This window comes from Lepisosteus platostomus, unplaced genomic scaffold (assembly GCF_059453375.1).
Source record: "Lepisosteus platostomus isolate fLepPlt1 unplaced genomic scaffold, fLepPlt1.hap1 Scaffold_70_H1, whole genome shotgun sequence".
NCBI classification, from domain to species: domain Eukaryota; kingdom Metazoa; phylum Chordata; class Actinopteri; order Semionotiformes; family Lepisosteidae; genus Lepisosteus; species Lepisosteus platostomus.
This window is the reverse complement of record NW_028291682.1, coordinates 117199-134327: the sequence shown is the minus strand read 5'-3', so window position 1 is coordinate 134327 and position 17129 is coordinate 117199. Positions and strand designations below refer to the sequence as shown.

At 45.1% G+C, this 17129-nt stretch overlaps 7 non-coding genes across 7 annotated transcripts; 5 read left to right on the top strand and 2 right to left on the bottom strand.

Annotated features, from left to right (window-relative positions):
* Positions 1-2837: 2837 nt before the first annotated feature.
* On the top strand, positions 2838-2910 carry trnac-aca (transfer RNA cysteine (anticodon ACA)). Its single transcript has one exon. It is a non-coding gene; the product is annotated as a tRNA-Cys (tRNA).
* Positions 2911-5330: 2420 nt separating this feature from the next.
* On the top strand, positions 5331-5403 carry trnar-ccu (transfer RNA arginine (anticodon CCU)). Its single transcript has one exon. It is a non-coding gene; the product is annotated as a tRNA-Arg (tRNA).
* Positions 5404-7863: 2460 nt separating this feature from the next.
* trnas-aga (transfer RNA serine (anticodon AGA)) lies at positions 7864-7945 on the top strand. The gene has a single exon. It is a non-coding gene; the product is annotated as a tRNA-Ser (tRNA).
* Positions 7946-8787: 842 nt separating this feature from the next.
* trnal-aag (transfer RNA leucine (anticodon AAG)) lies at positions 8788-8861 on the top strand. Its single transcript has one exon. It is a non-coding gene; the product is annotated as a tRNA-Leu (tRNA).
* A 5453-nt stretch (positions 8862-14314) lies between these two features.
* On the bottom strand, positions 14315-14387 carry trnam-cau (transfer RNA methionine (anticodon CAU)). The gene has a single exon. It is a non-coding gene; the product is annotated as a tRNA-Met (tRNA).
* Positions 14388-15823: 1436 nt separating this feature from the next.
* trnai-gau (transfer RNA isoleucine (anticodon GAU)) lies at positions 15824-15896 on the top strand. The gene has a single exon. It is a non-coding gene; the product is annotated as a tRNA-Ile (tRNA).
* A 574-nt stretch (positions 15897-16470) lies between these two features.
* Positions 16471-16542, bottom strand: trnah-gug (transfer RNA histidin (anticodon GUG)). The gene has a single exon. It is a non-coding gene; the product is annotated as a tRNA-His (tRNA).
* Between the last annotated feature and the right edge of the window lie 587 nt (positions 16543-17129).

Here is a 17129-nt window from a genome sequence, read left to right as displayed (position 1 = left end):
TTATTGCTTTGGCTTCGTTTGTTGGTTTGTTTTGCTTTGTGTTTGTGTATTTTCGTATAGCTTCGGCTTTGTTGTTTTGTTGGTTTTACGTTAGTTTCTTTGTACTTTCGTTTGTTTGTGTGTTCATCCTTGATTTGTCTTTACCTTGCCAAAGTGTTACATGTTCAACTTATGTGTTCTTTTGTACCCTGTCCTGTTGATTACTCTTGTTTTTCCTTATTTGTATTCCTGGTTCACTTGTGTTTTTGTGTGAACTTTTGTATATAAGGTTAGTTTAGGTTGTTGGGTACACTTACACACTTAGTTAATTTTGTATTAGTACACTAGTTTAGTACGGGTGAGTGCCATTTGTCTTGTATGGTTTTGGGTAGTCAGTGCAGGTTAACTAGGGTGTTGAAGACGCAGAAGACCGTGTGTTTCTGGTTTTCTTTTGTAGTCAGATTAGCTTTCCCTCACTGTCCTAGCCAGCTCCATTTTGTTTGTTATTTTCTTTTCTTTGGCACCACTCTAGTTCCTTACCCTTATCACGCTTCCTAGTCCCTCACCAAAACCCATCTGCTTCCAAAAGACTTATCCTAAATGTTACACCCCTGTTCCCCTAGACACTTGGGGTTGTAACATTATTGGGGGCTCGTCCGGGATATCAAATTCCCGTCCTAAGGATTTTTTTTTGTGTTGCAGAATTTTGGTGTTGGTACAGGATTTTGATTTGTGGATTGTGTTTTGGCAAGGTACTGTAGTTATGGCTACTTTTGATTTGCGAAAGTTTGTGGAGGAACCTTCCTTTGAGCAGCTGGATAAGTGTAGGAAGGACGAATTGCTCCAAATTGCTGATTACTTCCAGATTCAGGTTTCGACGCAAGTTCTTAAAAGGGACGTCAAGAGAGCTGTGATGGATAGGTTGGTAGAGTTAGAGGTCATTGCATTAACGAGCAGGTACGCCGGTTCTCCTGGGGCTGGTGCTAAACCTGCTATGGTGGTGGAAGAACAGGACGAGGTGCAGGGGGTGGCTGAAGACTTAGTGGAGGCTGAGGTCAAGGCCACCTTGCCTCCCTTTGAACCGTTCTCTCCGGTCTCCACCGGGTCAAAAAGCGACACTCGCCTGAAAGTTCATTTGGCCCGCTTGCACATGGAGGCGCAGGAAAAAGCCCAAGTGCGCCAGGCAGAATTTGAATTGCGCCTTGCAATTCGTAAGATGGAGATCGAGGCGGAGAAAGAGGTTAAGCTCCGACAGCTTGAGCTAGAAGCACGAAAGAATGCTCCTGCTGTGCAGCCAACCCACTCCGAGGCCTCTAGCGTGTCTCCTTTGCAAGATCCACTCTCTACCACCTTTGATGTAAGTAAGCACATTGCTTTAGTTCCTCTGTTTAGGGAGACGGAAGTTGATTCGTACTTTGGTGCATTCGAGCGAATTGCCACATCACTTCGTTGGCCTAAGGAGGTTTGGTCACTGCTTTTGCAGTGTAGATTAGTGGGCAAAGCTCAGGAAGTTTGTTCTACACTTTCTTTAGAAGAAAGTTTGAATTACAATACTGTGAAAGCTGCTATCTTACGGGCTTATGAATTGGTTCCTGAGGCTTATAGACAATGCTTCAGAAATCATCGTAAAGTGTCAGACCAGACATTTGTTGAATTTGCTAGAGAGAAGGGCACTCTCTTTGATAAACGGGTTGTAGCCAGTAAAGTGAGTGACTTTAACTCATTGCGTGAGTTAATGCTCTTAGAGGAATTTAAGAACTGTTTGCCTGAACGCATTGTTGTGTATTTGAATGAGCAAAAAGTAACTACTTTATCGCAAGTCGCTGTTTTGGCAGATGAGTTCGTGCTCACTCATAAGAATGTTTTCATGTCTGTGCGTGCGGAGAAGACTTTGTCTACTCTAAGTTCCCAGTCTCAGTCTCCCCCAGTAAAAACTAGTTCCTCACGTCTTAAAGAGGAGCGTGAATGTTTTTATTGTCACAAAAGAGGTCATATAATTGCAGATTGTTTGGCCCTAAAACATAAGCAGCAGCAACAGCAACATCCTAAGAGTGCTGGGTTTGTTAAGACTGTTTCCCGTTCTGCTATTCCTTTGTCTAGTGAAAACAGTCTCCCTGACCCTAGTTATGATTAGTTATTTTTTTTCACTTTACCGTGAATCGGGCTCAGCTGCACAGAGGAGAGAGGACAGGTGACAGGGGAGTCACACGCTGGCGGTTTGAATACGCGGAAGATCACTGAGGGATCCACAGTATATGGACCCTCCGTGCGCCATCAGTCCACACTCCGGACTCTGAATCCTGCCATCCGAGTTAAGATCTCGGCGGAACCTGAGGCGCAGTTCCTTCTTAAAACGTAATCTGGTGAGCATTTCTAGAATCGTACTTGTATAGATGCAGCCTTTAATGTGTTGCTAGGTTAAAATTGATGATTTCCTGAACTTCAGTAGGCAACTGCCCTCTTGATTTCGGATTTAATTTCTTTATTACAGGGGCGCTTTTATGAAGACAGAGTCATGTTCAGGTACTTTGCTTGATGGAGGAAGCTCATTTCGGACTCTGTGATCTGCTCACCTGGAAAGGTCTGCTGTACTACTACAAGAGAGAAGTAGAGTCTGGAAGAAGGGACAATTTTATGATGCTTTGGAAGATAATGTTTTTTTTTCTTTGAAATCGAAATGAATCAGAATATCAGTGCAAAAGACAAACTCTTGGTTTGGTTTAAAGAGATATGGTTTTAAAACAGACAAAATGTAGAAAACAGGTGTTTCTCACTTTTGGAAAAGAATGGACCGGGGGTAATATTTTACTAGTTGCAGTGCTGATCTCACTGGGTTACAGTCCTGCAGTGTCACACCAGGGCCAGTGGCGCAATGGATAACGCGTCTGACTACAGATCAAGAGATTGCAGGTTCGACTCCTGCCTGGCTCGGGTTGTTTTTAAAAGCATCGGGCTACTCCCTAAGCAGTCTGTGCTACTTACTGCATTGTAATCGTACCCAGTAAGAGATTTCCTTCATGTAAATGAACTGCACCTGACAGCTTTAGAAAAACACCTGGGCTCAGTACGGTGCTGAGAGCTCAGCGTTGCTGTTGTTCTAATTAGCACGCACTGCATCGGCTATGAGCCCGAACTTTTCAAATATTCCGATCAGTTAGTCAACACGTAGTCCACATGAACGGTAGAAATATTCTCTTGTCTGTCTCTTGTTTGTATAGAACTGAATGTCCCTGACAATGTACTGTTAGTTTTAATTGAAGAACGGCATTTGTGTTCAAATATACCAGACAAGTTTACGTAACTGCTCATGCGACACTCAGTTGTAATTAGTCAAGAAATAAAGTCGAACAACAGCTGCGGGTTTGATTCTGAACGTATGAGATTGCAACGCCTTTTACTTCCATTGACAAATGACAGAGATTCGAAGAGAGATCCTTCAGACCAGCAAGCAAACCCACGGCTATTTCGGTTTTCTATCTAGGCAACGTTGGTGTCTGCAATAGCATACATGAAAGCGTGATGCAATTTCTGTGGCTACATTTGTTGCACGTCATGCACAGTAAGAGTGTTTCTAACACCAAATAAAAAGTCAACAATTAGCGATGACGCCTTCTCCTCAGTTAACCCACTGAAACCCTTGCTGTTAACAGTTCTTTACTGCGTGGTTTACCAGCACCTACATATCATGTCGGTTCTTTCAGCTTTATTCATTAGGTTTTCAAAGGCATAAGTAGAGCACCAGAGGTGCGAACGCAAAATGTGTGGTTATCTGAAGAATTGCTTTCAATGGCAGCGGGTCCAAGCGATTTAGCGTTTTTATAGTACCGGGAAAGGAGAAACGGCACTTTGCCTTTGCCGCGCAGGCACAAGGAGACGTGCGACAGACGCCGGAGTCGGCAAGTTCCGAACTTGCGCGGGGAGTCCCCAACGCACTTAACCACTCGGCCACGACAAAAGCGAGTTTGCTGCCGCCGCATTCCTCCTATAATCTAACACGGAGTGCGAGGTGGCTGCGGAAACCTTTTTAAAGTCGCTCTCCGTTAAAAAAAAAATACCTTTCACAAGATTCGTGCCGGCAGACAGACACGCCTCAGAGGGTTTAAGGCTGGCTTCACGTTCAAATGATAAAGTCCCCCAGTCCGGATGTCAAAATGCAACTTTGGCAGACAGAAAAAACATCAACAAACCACAAATGGTTTTTACAAGCTGCACCACACTGCACTTTCAAAAGCATTTACATTCGTGTTAGACGCGGGAATTGCCTTTGATTTGCGGGCTTACGAACGCCATGGAAAACGAAACAAAACTAAAGCCCTCAGCTCCTGCACTTGATTATAATGCCGTTACGTGTCGAAGCAGGAATTTATGTCATCCTACCACTGCAACACGGGGAATAGAGAGAAATGAGTACACGCTACGAATTGTCTCTTATCAGTCCCTACAGTTGTAAGGCGCCTGGAAGCGTGCACCCCCATCATTAATCTTTGCGCATCTGTGCAAGGTAAACTCTGGAGCAGTCTTTGAAACGGCTCAAAGGAAACACGTGATTGATTCCATGTGCATCTGGGGTTCATTTCTTATTTACATTTAATTCAAGGGAAAGGCTTGGGTCAGTTTCAGACGGCCTCCAACAGCGAGATTCAAGCGCCCCACCTTCAGCCCAATCTGCGCAGCCAGAACGCCAACGGTTCCTATGCTCTCCGGGGTGCGGTTGTGACCCCGTAACCTAAAATGTTGGTGGCAGACAAATGGAGACTAACAGGTGACGTCCTAGGACAGGACTACATTGTGGGGATGGTGACCATTGCTTGGAAAAGAGTGCGAGGCCCCTTTAGAAAAACATTTTGTTAACAGGCATTCTGCCTCAGCCTAAACACCTATAGCTTGCAAAGCGCATGCTATTAGACAGGCACCTCTGCAAGACCTTAAGAGTCTCTTAAACTAGTGATAGTAAGGTGTTCCCAATGGGCGATGTTCGGCTTTCAAATCATCTCTCCGTGGAAGCGCCGAGATGCAGCTGTTTAAGGCTTAGAAGCAGCTGACTGTTTTACTGCCTAACTGATCACTGTCAGTCAGGGAGCTCAGAGGTGAAAAGCCTGTCTGAGAGACAATTCGCCGTCGATCAGTTCAATATGTTCCGTACCAGCTCGGCGCACCTGAGATCATCTTGGTAGCCGTGTAGCTCAGATGAGTGAGAGCGTGTGTGTGTACCACCGTGATTGGATGCCGGTCCTTCTCAGGTCACAGTAAACCTTCTGCTGCCTAACTTTCCTAATTTTGGGGATCCCTTTGAAAAAGCAAAGGAAAAAAAAAACTGGCTCTTCATCAGCGTGATCGACCCAACCCAGTGTGCCCCAGTGGCCTAATGGATAAGGCACTGGCCTCCTAAGCCAGGGATTGTGGATTCGAGTCCCATCTGGGGTGCTCCTGTCCCATTTTGAGCGTACAAATGTCCTTGTGATTTGCAAAGCTGCAACCCCACCTTACTCAGTAGCGTCTCTGCTTTTCTCTCACATACAGTTGGGAGAAAAACTTTTGTAAACAGCCCTTCGGAATGATGTGGATTTCTGCATGAATGGCTCCTAACATGTGATCTTATCTTTATCTAAGTCATAATAATTAATAAAGAGAGTCTGATTTCACAAACAACACACGCCCAACATTTGACATTGCTGTTTCTTTATTGACCAAATGGTTTAAACAATCAAGGTCATTGATGGAAAAAGTACGTGAACCCTTATATTAAGGAGCTAGTGGAACCTCCTTTATGACAAAAACCTCAACCCCCACTTTCTGTAGCGGCTTGTCAGACCTGAGCAGCGGTTAGGAGGTATTTTGGCCTATTCCTCTATGCAAAACTGTTTCAGTTCATGTATATTTTTGGGATGTCTTGCGCTGAATGGCCTGCTTCAGATCACGCCACAGCACTTCAATGGGATTGGGGTCAGGACTCTTACTTGGCCATTCCAACATACGGAATTTCTTCTGTTTCAGCCACTCTGTTGTTGATGTACTCCTTTGTTTTTGTCATGTTGCAAGACCCAGCGTCTTTTGAGTTTTAGATCACAGGCAGACACCCTGACATTCTGCTGTAGAATTTCCTGATACATCTCGGAATTCATCGGTCCCTCGATGATTGCAAGCCGTACAGCCTCCGCCATGCTTCCCAGGTGGGATGAGGTTTTGGAGTTGGTATGCGGTGTTTTGTTATCTCCAAACATAACGCTGTGCACATTTACCAACAAGTTCAACTTTTGTCACGTCTGTCCACAGAACATTGTTCCAGGAGTTGTGGAACATCCATGTGGTCTTTAGCAAACTTGAGAGGGGCAGTGGTGGTTTTTTTGGGGGGGAGAGCAGTGGTTTCCTCCGTGGTGACCTCGCATGATCTCCACTCCTGTTCAGATTTCTTCTTATGGTGGACTCATGAACACAGACGTAAGACAAAGTAAACCACCTGTTTGCTAGATCCCATCCCCAGTCAGCTAGTCAAAGATTCCCTCGAAGGACTGGCAGGACCTATAATTAGTATGATGAATGCATCGCTTGCGTCAGGCGTCGTACATGATCAATTTAAAGTAGTGGTTCTTAGACCGCTCCTTAAGAAGTCAAATTTGGATCCACAAGTTCTTAACAACTACAGGCCTGTCTCAAAGGTCCCATTTCAATCTAAAAGTCTTGAAAGAATAGTTGTTGCCCAACATCAAATGGATTCAAATAATATACTTGAGAAATTTCAGTCTGGTTTCTGAAGCTGCATTAACAAGAGTCGTAAATTATATTCTCTTAGCTACTGATGCGGGGAATACAACAGTGCTAGGTATGCAAACTTTAGGTTGCGCTTCTTCTTGCTGCATCATTGGCATGAGTGGAGCTTTTTAAACGTCTGTACTTACTGCGCCCCATAAGAAATCGTTTGTCCCTGTTCAAAAGAGATTGTGCGATGTCCTGCAGCGTTCGCAAAGCAAACCTTTGACAGTTTGAATAGAGGAATTTATTCTGCTTCCTGTGCGTGCAGTAGTTACAAACTTGAACGTCTTTACACGATCTCCTGCAGTTTTCAGTGGGCAGGCTTGGTCAGATGGCTTGGAAAAACGCACAGTGTTTCGGCTCGGGAAACATCATGAGCAGTGTCCTGCATGTTTTCTGTGTATAGCTGTCTTTTAACGCATACAGAATTCATTCGAAATCATTGATTTCTCCAATTAACAAGGGTCCCTTAAATGATGAGTCAAAGTAACATCTAATCGGATTAGTTTCCTTAGAGCTGGTTCAGAGTTTGCTCAAGAGTTTACATTTCACAGATGCGCAAAGAAGAATGTTGGGGGTGCACGCTTCAAGGCACCTTACAGCTGTAGGGAGTGATTCGAGACGATTCGTGGCGTGTGCTCGTTCCCATATACCATACGCCCCGGCGTGCAGTGCTAGGATGACGTACAATACCACTTGGGCACGTAACAGCGTTATATGCAAGTGCGGGACGTGAGGGTTTTCGTTTGTTCGTTTTGTTTTGCTCTGCTTTGCTTTGTTTTGCTTTCCATCGCGTGGGTAAGAGCGTAAATAAAAAGGTGACTCCTGCGTCTACCACTAATGTAAGAGCTATTTCAAGTGCGGCGTGGTGCGGCTTTTCAAATGCTTGTGGGCATTTCTCTGTTGTTGATTCTTTTTTTGTGTGTAACAAAGTGGCATTTTCATGTCCGGACGGGGAGACTTTATCATTCCGACATGAAGCCACCCTTAAGTCCTCTGAGGCATGTCTGTCTGCAAGGCTTGTATTTTGGAAATGTTTTTTTGAAACGGAGAACGACTTTGAAATAGGCTTCCGCCGGCGCCTCGCGATCCAGGTAAGATTGTAGCAAGAACGCAGCGGTGGTGGGGCTTGCTGTAGTCGTGGCCGAGTGGTTAAGGCGATGGACTAGAAATCCATTGGGGTCTCCCTGCGCAGGTTCGAATCCTGCCGACTACATTGTCTGCCTCCAGTCGGTGTGTTCCGGCGCAATCAAAGAAGCGCGCCTCTTTGCTGTTCCTGGTGGTTTTAAAACGCCCAATCGCTTGTACCCACTGCCTTGGAAATAAATTCTTCAGTGTCCGCAAATGGCATTTTGCAGCTGGAAGCATATGTCGACGTTTTTTTGCACAGAGCACCAAAAAAGCGTCTTTTTTGAAGGCCCAGACACTGAGCGTTGGTGGTTCAGCGGTAGAATTCTTGCCTGCCACGCGGGAGGCTTGGGTTTGATTCCCGGCCAATGCAGTGGCTTTTGCAGCGAGTGGCTCCATCACTTGCATCCCCTTGCAACTCGCAACTGAAAACCCACTGAAGCTAAGCAGGTGCGAGCCAGGTCAGTACCCGGATGAGGGTAAGCTACAGGGAAAAACAAAGCTTCCAGCTGGAAGCGGTGTTAATGGTGCCGGCGGGGGGGCGCTCACCCTGAGGTCTGTGCGGGTCCCAATGCCCCAGCATAGTGACGGCGACGCTGTGTTGTAAAAGGGCGCTGTCTTTCGGATGAGATGTAAAACCGAGGTCATAGTGCTCTGTGGTCATTAAAAATGACCACCAAAACCTTTGACAAAAGCTCTTGGTAATTGATGGTCTTCAAAAATGCTTCTCCATTAGGTACATTTTAAATCAGCTGAAAAATGCTGTGAAATGGGGGGACATTTCAGGCCAGTGTAGGATTTGGGTTACAAGAACCATGAAACTGCACGAGAAAGCCCGTACACTGAATTACACGGCTTTCTATTCAAAGGAGGGCAAAAGAAATTCCCTGAGTTCGATTTTTTGCAGCACAGAGAGGACCACTGTCGTGAGGCCAGTTAGCTCAGTTGGTTAGAGCGTGGTGCTAAGAACGCCAAGGTCACGGGTTCGATCCCCGTATGGGCCAGGTTCTTTTCTCCTCTCTTACCAAAGCTGTTAGGTTCCTTTCCGTGGTGAGAGGGGTTGTCATGCAACGCTGCCACATAGTGCCGACAGACAAGAGTGTTGCAGGAGAAGAGAAAAGTGTTTGAAGATTTAAGAGTGTCTTAGGTGGAGCCAAAATCAAGTGTCACAAATGTAAGTGGTTGGATTTCCAATGTTTAATATGGTAAAAATAAGCAGAAGTTATCTGCCAGTCATTGCACAGTCTGCCATGCTTTTGTCAGATACTGTAAAGTGGTGTCGAACTGGAGCCTCACCATTTGCATATGTGAGGCTCCAGTTATACATCGAGTGTCACATTAAATGACAAAAATGAAGAGAGTTAAAGCAGCTGGAGAGGTTTTCTTACAACTTTTGAGCTGACACAGTTTTGGAAAATGTTTCCTTCACACTGCCCTGTACAACATAGGCAGCCAAGAGTCTCCAAAACAAAACAGAATTGACAGATAGGAGAAAATTCCCACTCGTCCTGAAGTTCCCAAAATCCAGCACTGAGCATAAACAAAGTGTCTAAGTAGCGTGGGAATGCTAACCCTAACCCTAGCTGGAGTTTGAGCAATCCAGCACTGAGCGTAAAAAGATGAGTCAAAGTAACGTCTAATCGGATTAGTTTCCTTAGAGCTGGTTCAGAGTTTGCTCAAGAGTTTACCAAGAGGACATTGATTCGTCAAATATACGTATATTCACGGCGAAAATACGGCTATACGTATATATACGTCGCCTCGACGTATAATCAACGTCAAATTGCAACCGTAAAATTGACGACATTAATAAACGCATATATAACGTCGAAAACACATCTAACACAGTGCCTGAGGCTTTTTACTGTACGTATCGTGTGTGCCGCAACTAGGAGTATACGGCTCTCTGCACAGTGTACGAAGTAAATTATTTTCACAGTAATTAATTTACACGTTTATAATAAATATAGTAAATATAATAAATTAATTACTGCGAAAATAATTTTCTTCGTAAATCCTGCAATCCAGATGATTGGGGCATTGGTGCATGGCTACAGTCTGTGTTAGGAACATGGAGAGGGTCTCTGGTTCAATTCATATTTGTGGGTCTGGTATTATTCGTTATGATCATATCGTTAATATCCTGTTTGAAAAACATGTGGACTAAAGCTGCTGCTTCTGTGCTAATTGTACGCCCTGAAGGGATCATGAAGGTCAAAAAATGATTTCATGGGAAAGGTTCTCTTATCTAGTGGCAGAACCTGATGGGTAGAACAATATAGTTTTAAGGGGGGTTACCCTTGGGAGTGATTCCCCTAGATGCAAATGATTTTTGTGGTTTGTTTGTTCATAATAAGATGTTTTGCAGGAACGGAACAAAGAGAAATTTTACAACTTCAGCTAGAATTGTTCTGCAAAACGTCACAGCTGAGGCAGGGGAACAATGTGTAGATTTTTCTAAGAGTTATTACCCAGTTGTTGACCAATCTGTTGACCAAAGTTGACCAAAAAAGCCTAAGATTATGCTGGGCTCCAGCCCACAGGGATTTACCTGTGCTGTAAGAACTAATGAGTGAATAAGGAGACTGGATTCTGGTGAAAGACTTCAGGAAAAAGAAATGGTGTTCACTCAGGTGGAGGGGGCTGTACCAGGTGCTGCTGACCACTGCCACTGCTGTGAAGGTCACAGAAATGGTGCCCTGGATTCATGCTTCCCACTGTAAAAAGGTCACAAACGAACTGAGCAAAGCGCAGGAGTGATGTCTCCACAAGGACAGATGGGGATAACCTGCTTGGGACTGATGTGCACAGCCCTTTTCCTTTTTATGTAGAAGCCTGTCACCACCCCAAAAGAGGAAGAATCTAAACACGAAGCCTCTTTGTATACAAACTGGCTGAATGAAACTGATAATGAGGGGGATATGAGTAATTTGTGGTATAAATTTATAAATCATACTGTAAAGTTAAAGAAATTTAATGCATCTTGTTATATATGTGCTTTAATGCCTCATTCTACAGCCTCACCCATGCGACTTTTTATGAAATGTACTCTTTTATTAATATAACGTTAGAAGGCTTAGACGCTATCAAACAAGAATTAAGGGGAGTTAGATTAATGGCACTTCAGAACAGGTTCGTGCTGGACCTTCAAAATGCAGCATCTGGAGGAGTCTATGCTTTAGTAGGAGACTCCTGTTGTACATATATTCCAGCTAATGACGATGATTACGGAAATCTTACGCTCGCTATTCAGCATTTGAAAGAACTAAAAGACAATGTGAATAAACAGAGAGGCATAAAAGATACACCGGCTTTTCTCTCCTGGTTAGAATCACTGTTTGGGCCAGGGGGAATGTTTTTCTTTTAAGTTACTAACACCGATTATAGGGGCTGTGATACTTGTCTTCCTGTTTTTATGTTGCTGTATGACATGTATTATTCCAATGCTTCGAAATATGGAAATATGGTACCTAGGGGGATAAACTGTTCATCCTTCCAGTCTGGAGAATTGGCAGCTGTCTGACGTCAGTAAGTGATCCTTAAAAATTAATAGTTCCATGACAGTGTGCATCACCAGAAAATCAATTTCAATGCATTAAAACTCTTGTTATCCTTCTGATCATTGAAGTGTCATTGCCCCAGCACTGTATACTCTTACTTTTGACGCCTGTCTGAAGTTGGATCCATTTCTAAGAATGGTGACTCACATATCCTCATGCTCAACTTTGGCTCAACCACACAAACTATGAAGATAATCATCTGCTTTTGCTCCAAGATTTATGTTACTAGGCTCTCTCCTGGGGATCCTCGTGTTCAAACATTGCCCTTATTGTGGATGATCCATGACAGAATTCAGGGAATTCAGAATTCTGATACCTCAGCTCAGATTCTGACTGGGCAGACTGTCATTGCCTGGTGTGAATGTGTGCATATCTGTTTTTGTGCATGTTCTGTGGCCTGTTGTACAGTACATCACAAATGAAAGGGAAATGGAAAACTAAAATAAGACTCAAGTGTTTTATCTTTCATTAACAGTGTTTCATTAGTATCTATGCTAGATCCTGTCATCCACTGCTTACCACGACAGGCTCTAGCACGGGATAGCAGCTAATACATTTAACAATCTCACTGCACAATGTTGTATATTCAAGGGCTGATCTTCTGTACTTTTTCTTTCACTTTTCATTTCCTAGAAACTCAGTCCTGCCAGGAATAATCTGAGAACAAAATCAATCTGAGTGAAAATCTAAGCAGAGGAAGATTGTTTTACAGAGTCAACAAGGTCTAATTCAAGGTCATCAGCACTAACAACATTCTCTCTGGAGACAGGCGATAAGAAAATTGAAAGTGTGTATTGTTACACAACAGCAGAGACTATGAGTTATGCTATCATGAGAGTGGTGATGGATTTTTTTCATTGCTTAGTTTTGCAGGTTCTGTACATTTGAACATTCAAAGTGACTAAAGTAAAGGAGTTTTCCCTTTTTACCACATAATTCCCAAAAATCAACACTAATAGAAAGCCTAATTCCAGCCAAGATTCAATTACAGTCTCTCAAGCATCCCAGCAGTGGATTTCATGACTTCAGACAGCCATCTTTATCAGTGGAGAACTCAATGCTCTGAGGTTTACTGGCAGAGTCTCACACTGGGTAATATGTTGGTAAATAATGTCCTATGGAATTCTACTATTGATAAATTCTACTATGGAACTGGGATGTGTCCTGAAAAAATCTTCTATGATAGTGGTACAGTCCATCACACCCCACCTACAGCCTTTAAAAGAGAAAAAAAAACTGACAACAACAAAGTAAGTCTGTGGTGTAATCAACTAGGTCTTGCAAACATACTTAACCTCTTCCAGCTACCAACATTACAAATGCTGTTTAGATGGTTATTTTTTGGCTTCTGATATTATGGTGGAAAAAGAGCCCTGGAATCTTTGTAGAAGGACAAAAGACGGAAAGAACAGGCAGTGTAACCATGGCGAAGAGAAGGGAAATATTGGAGAGAGCTTTTTTCATACACTTTTTATCATTGTTTTTCCAGCCCAACAATGATCAACTAATATGGGCAGGCGTCCTGTGCCAAATCCAATCTACCTTTCTTCCAAGCATACAGGAATGTCAGTGAATTAAATATTGACATATGAAAATACCCAAAAATATGCAATCACACATATGCAGTTTGAGCAAACATAAGACAATACCCAAGTACCACAAACTACCAGGCATCATTAGCAGTTCAGGTGGGGAGCTGTGTCAGCATGCGTAGGCTGCAAAGGAACAAGTAATAGGTCTATTCCATGCTTAAAAGAGAAGAAAGAAAACACAACATTTCAGCCGTGGAGCCCTCACACCTGAAGAAGGCTCCACGGCCGAAACGTTGTGATTTCTTTCTTCTCTTTTCATCTAGTGTCATTAGCCAGTTCCTGTCAAAATAAAATAGAAATGGATAACATTCTAGAGAGAGTTTGAAATACCAAGGTACAATTTAAACCATATTTCTTCCACTATAACCACAATATTTTGGAGAGATCGCTGAGCCTAACTGTTCTGGCATGCCCGTTAGCCTCAGTCCTGCTTCAGCAATGAATGCAACGGGGCACATTCTGAGGGAGATGCGGTCAATCAGGTTGCAGGAAAACCACGCTATGCTTTTTTTTGAGATCCTGAAAAGGACAGAGGGGCCATGTATATGTGTGCAGCTGGATATGTAATTGCAGGTGGCGTAGCAAATTCTGCTGAAGCCCCACTGCCTGGTGTGGACGGTAGCTGTGCATGTTGCAGCAGAATTGTGCATGTGAGATCAAGGGGGCATGTCATGTGTTTGAGCACTTCACTCCCTTCCGGAAGCACGTGATTCCCTGAGTCCCAAAAATTTGTAAGTTCTTTGGATGACCTGTGGACCGATCTTTCACGATGAAGAATTCCTTAAGAAGAATAGATCTCGGCCCACCATCCCAATGCCTCCATCTCAAAACAGCAACCTCCCACTGCCCTTAGTCTGCAAGGCAGTCCTTTCAAGTGCGATGATGACGCCGGGACCTTTGTTGCCTATTGTACGAGCTGAACTTTTGTGCTCATCAATTCAACGCTCTTTCCATCAACTCATCTTGTCTTTTGACGCTTCGTGTTTTGTGCTCCTTTGACTATCGGCATATCGGGTGACTGCAAACACTGAAGTTCTTGCTTATGGAGTGTGGAACAGTGTTTTCAAGTGATCGCCGTTCTGTCATGTTGACGCCGAGTGAATCTTTCTTTGGCAACATGGGCAGGCTGACAGCAGCGCGAAGTAAAGTAATGGCAAATTTCTTGACTTATTTCTGAATGTGAATGTTCTTTAGAAAAGGGATGCGGCGTTGCTTCTCCCCCGTGTAAAGGTCACGCATTCCAGACGTGGTTATGAGCGAACAGTTGCCGCAAGTGTTTGAAAAGAGCAAGAGAGGAAGCAGCCCTGCCCCGTGTGAGGATCAAACTCAGGACCTTCAGATGATGAGACTGACGCGCTACCAACTACACCAACGAGGCCAGCTGCAGTACACAGCCGGAAAGTTTGCCTCATATGGATTTCAGTCGCCCGTTCCCTAATCTTTAGACGCCCTCTGCTGGATGTTGCATTTGCCTTTTGATCTCACCGATACTTTTTTGGTCTGTTTCTGTTGCAAGTCCGTTTTTCAGATCTCACGTAGCACAAGTCTCTCTGGCTGAAGTGGCCTCTCTGCTTCAGCATCGTGCCCTCACTCAGCCATTAAAAACGTCACTCGGACTTCTGACATGCTGACATGAAATGTCAAGAGAGAGTGGCGGAGACGCTTAAGGCAGAGAGAAGATGAAGAGGGGGCGTGGCTGCGAAATGATTGACAGCTGCATGACGCTCTCCATGCAAGGCTTGACCACAGGCTAAAGGACACCTTTCGGCACATCAAGCTCTAAGCACACACCTGGAGGACGTGGGAAATGATCCCGCCACCTCTCGCATGCAAAGCGAGCGCTGTACCATGCAAGATAACCCCCCTCACTGGGGCTCATGCCTCAGTGTCGCCTAGTGCCGCTTGTTCCCCTCTTACCGGGTGCAGTTCACTGCCCTTCGTCTGCAAGGCAGTCGTGTAATTGCGGCTTTCTTGACTTATTGATGAAGGTCTGACTGGACGAGCGAATGACGCCTCTCCCCCGTCCTCAAGCTCGCTGACAGAATAAAATGGAAAGTGCTGCCGTGGCTCATTGGTTTAGGGGTATGATTCTCGCTTAGGGTGTGGGAGGTCCTGGGTTCAACTCGCGGATGAGCTCTTGTGTGCTCTTTTTGTCCTCGTCCACAAGACTGGGAACTGATATCCACATCACCTTGCAGCATCTGCTTATGGCAAACGATGGAATGTGACTAATGACTGAACGAGCCTGGTGAATACTCATCACGTGGCACAATGAGAGCGTGCAGTCAGCTGTCCAAGGCAGCAACCTCATTGCTCGTTCAAAAGAACACATACTGAAAACTCATCACCACTATGTCGTAAATGAGCACCGCGATCGCTTGTTGTCATGCGTCCTTACTTGGGAAATGCAGAAGCAAAAACTGCCCTCTCTCAGCCACCGAAACGTGTGCGGCTCGCCTTGCACTCTCTGCGCCTCGCTTATTTATGGAGCTGTCTGCTCTTCTTTCTGTTGAAGTGCGCAAGTTACGGGGCGTACTGCACACTATGATGTGCTCAATGACAGCTTTCAAGATTTGAAAACTATGAGCTTGATGGCTCAAGTCGAACGAATGTAGTTGTTACGCAATTGATGATCAAACGCACGTATTCTAACGATTCGTGAGAGTATGTTCTAAAGGTCCCTGGCTCGATCCTGGGTTTCGGCATTTTGTTTCATCGCACCCTTTGTTCCTCTCTCCAGCGCCCCCTGCCTAAAGTGACGCTTCCCTTTCTCAGCCCGAAACGCAAGCGAGACACCAGCAGCTGTCCCTGCAGGTTTCCGTAGTGTAGCGGCTATCACGTTCGCCTGATACGCGAAAGGTCCCCGGTTGGAGACCGGGCAGAAACAGCCTCGTTTTGCACGCTCCTGTACTTCACAGAGGTATTGAGCGACCGGTCATTTGTTCCCAATGTATTTCCGGTGCCTTCATGCACTCTTGTACCAAACGCACGTTCCTTCTGTACGTGGAGCTGATCATTTGCAATTGGGCTGTGCCGACAGACCAGGACGAGCTCTGTCGGCTCAAAAGCAGCGCAGGACCTGCAAGAACAACAGAAAGATTAGCATCCAGCGGGGGCTTCTTAGTGAGCCCAAGATCTCATCAAGAATCGGCTCCAGCAACAGGGCTGGGCGCATTGTTCCATTCTCCGACCACTCTCGGTGTAAACAAGTCCCTCCTGGTCTCTGCTTGAATTGCACTTTCCTGCGTTTGCTTTGGTGTAACTGGCTTCCCCTGCATGGGCGAATGTGAAGAAGATCCTTAGTAAGTCATTGAAGAAACCCGAGAAGAGGTCGGAGTGGCCTCTGTCGTTCATCAACGATCCAGTCAGGCAGTACTCCTCTGTAAAGCGCTGTTCGTTCACATCGATTGGCTTTTTTTTGCCTTCATTCGTGCAAGTAGTAAAAGCAGACGACCCTATTCTGCCGTGACCCGGATTCGAACCGGGGTTGTTGCGGCCACAACGCAAAGTACTGACCACTATACGATCACGGCGAGTTACTGATACACACGGGACAGGGCGGAAAAGGCTGTGCTCTCTTCGTGTGACATAATTTGGAAAAGTCCTGACGTTGCATTTCAACTGAGCCCCAGTATACATCGACCCTTCGACACTCTGAGTGACAACTCTCTTGCGTGTTTTCTCATATTTATGTAGTTTGCTTGCATGATGCCGGGAACAGCGGCATTGTGCGCTCCCATATGTTCTAGCGGTTAGGATTCCTGGTTTTCACCCAGGCGGCCCGGGTTTGACTCCCAGTATGGGAACGTGTCGTTTTTGCCTCCTGCTTTCCAAAAGATCAGCACCGTGTACGAAGGAGCCGCATTAAAACTACTCGAACGTGCAAAACGTGCGAGAAGAGGGGACGCTTGTTTCCAGCCGAAACTTCTCGCGTGTGAGATGAGCTGACCATCGCTGGTAGACTGGTAGACAGGGCTGACCTTGGGCAATAGGATTTTTACTCTCCAAGATGATATTTGCACTTTCTGGAGAGGCGATTTTCTCCACTTCAGTAGCCCGATTTCGTCGATTGCGTGGAGAGGGCTGTAGAATGTGGTGCGGCCTTTCCTGCTCCGTCCAT